General features: G+C 40.2%; 1 protein-coding gene across 2 annotated transcripts in view; it reads right to left on the bottom strand.

Moving 5' to 3' along the window:
- The window catches only part of LOC113809157 (zinc transporter ZIP1), a 20,205-nt gene that overhangs the window by 15,590 nt on the left and 2,115 nt on the right, over positions 1-2,500 (bottom strand). The gene's annotated exons all lie outside the window — the stretch shown is intronic.

Here is a 2,500-nt window from a genome sequence, read left to right as displayed (position 1 = left end):
GTATATGGAAATGTTTGAATCTGTTACTTCCGTCAATCCTCCCGCCGGACACGATTTGGTTTCGCTATGTTGGACATTTTTTCTATGTGGCAAATGAACCGTTAAGATGATTTTCTCAATAGACTAAATAACCTCGCTCGTACCATTAACTTTAAAGTAGAATGGGAAGACAGGTAAATTACCTTTTCTCGACATTCTTTTATCCAATGTTGAATGGCTCGCTTAAATTTTGTTTATCGGAAGCCCACCCACACCGCTAATTATCTTCATTTTTTCTCGAATCACCCGCTTTACATTAAGAAGTCAGTTGTCTCGTCAATGTTCCTGAGGGATTTGCGATAACGAATTCATCGATCGTGAGCTCGACAATATTTTCGAGACATTTTCAAAATTAGGACATCCTCGTTTTTTCTTAAATCAGGCACATTCATCCGCGAAATGGAAATTTTATAACAATTCCCGCAACATGCAACAAGAAAGTGCCAAAAATCTCTTAATCATTCCTTACAACCCGTCTCTCGATGAAAAACGCCGTATGTTTAAAGGAGCTGGCATTCACATCGTCTTTACTTAATGTCATAATTATAATGATAATCTTTACTGCAAAAATAGCAATAATTAACTCTATTCCAATAAATTCCCCGAACGCGTTGCGCAATACTTTGATTAGACATAATATAACTAGCAGTGCTACTGGGACCTCTCCCGGTATTTACACGATTCCTTGCAAGGATTGCCCGAAATTTTTCTTAGGCGAAACCGGCAGAACTTTTGAAAAAAGATACGCCAGAGAATCTAAAGCTTGTTTTATTCATTTGCGCGACGAAGGACATCAGTTAAATTGGAAAGACGCCAAGTTAATTCATAGATCGTCCAACTCGTACGAAAGAAAAATAAATGAAGCCCTTTTAATTAGAAAATTGCCTAATTTCAATTGGGTGCTGGCCAATGGGGATTAGATGATATTACCTCATCACTTGTTAGCAAAGCCTTCCCCACTCTTCGACCTTGACCCTCCCCCTGAGACCTGATTCAGATCTTGTTCATCTTGTTTCTCTATCACTATATAAACGTCAAAATTCTCTCCTAGTATCCATTTCGGTTTTTTGTCTGATGAGGAACTCGAGAAGAGTTCGAAACGTCACGCTTTTTCCTATATCTCATTGTGGTTAGTTTCATTTTTTTTTTTCACGTGATTGTGTTTGTGCTTGTGTTCATAAAAAAAGAAAAAAGAAAAAAAAAAAAAAAAAAAAAAAAAAATATATATATATATATAAAATATATATGCATATATATACACATATATGCATATATATATACATGAATATATATACATATATACATATATATATATATATATATATATATATATATATATATATACATATATATATGAAATACACACATATATATATATATATATACATACATATAATATACACACACACGAACGACGAACACACATACACAAAAAACACACAATCACACTTTAGCACACTTGGAAATGCAATTACTCTGATAACATACGCGGAGTTCCCTTTCCTTACGTATAAAAAACCTAATGATTCCAAAGGACCGGATTATTTCCGAGGACGATTTCATTAGAGAATTCCAGGCAATCATCAAGGACGATAAGCAGGTCCGTCCGACCGCATGGGAGGTTTACCTACTCACTGAGTTCTGTCTTGGCCATCGGCTTCCTCTCCTGCTAAGGTTCCAATTCTCCAAATACCAAGATGACGCGGAGTTTAAGTGTGAAAAAAAATCCAAGAAAGTCATGGTGAACTTTTAGAAGGGGGTGTTACTGACGTATGCCAAGAAACTTCGGACGTTCAGAAAGTTCCTCTGGCAGGCCATAAAACTGAAATTACACGAACTCGTGGGTATCTATCCCACATTGATGTGTTTTGTAACAAAAATCGATCCTAGTGAGCAGCAGACCGCCCAGGCACCCGTTGCTAAGCGCCCTAATGATGGGGCCCAGATGGTCCCTCAGAAGGAGAAGACTCCCCGAACCTCTGATAAGCGCCGTCACCATTGGGCCGAGGAGGAGGAGGTTCCTCAGAAGGTGAGGAAGGTCGAAGGCAAGGAGCAGAACTCTCCGCGAAAGAAGATCCTCCGATCCTCTGATAAGCGCCATCATAAGGTGAGGAAGGATATAGGCAAGGAGCAGGCCGCTCCACGAAAGGAGATCCCCCGATCCTCTGATAAGCGCCATCATAGGGCCGAGGAGGTCCCTCAAGAGGCGCCCTTCCTCGCTCCTAAGCATATGGTTCTTCACACCCACGAAGATAAGGGCAAGCAGAAGCCTGTCGAAACCATTCTTCTTCCTGTAGAGCAGAACAGCCAGCTTCAAACTGTGTCAGCACAGCAGAAGCTGCGCCACCCGTTTCCGCAGAAAAAAACAGACACTTTCAACGACTGCTTCACAAGAGTGTACTCTTTATCCTTCAGTAACGCGTCTAATTCTCAAAGCTGCCCAACGCATGACGATTTCAGC

The sequence above is a fragment of the Penaeus vannamei genome, chromosome 11 (genome assembly GCF_042767895.1).
Source record: "Penaeus vannamei isolate JL-2024 chromosome 11, ASM4276789v1, whole genome shotgun sequence".
NCBI classification, from domain to species: Eukaryota; Metazoa; Arthropoda; class Malacostraca; order Decapoda; family Penaeidae; genus Penaeus; species Penaeus vannamei.
The sequence above is the reverse complement of the archived record's forward strand: the minus strand, read 5'-3'. Positions and strand labels throughout refer to the sequence as shown.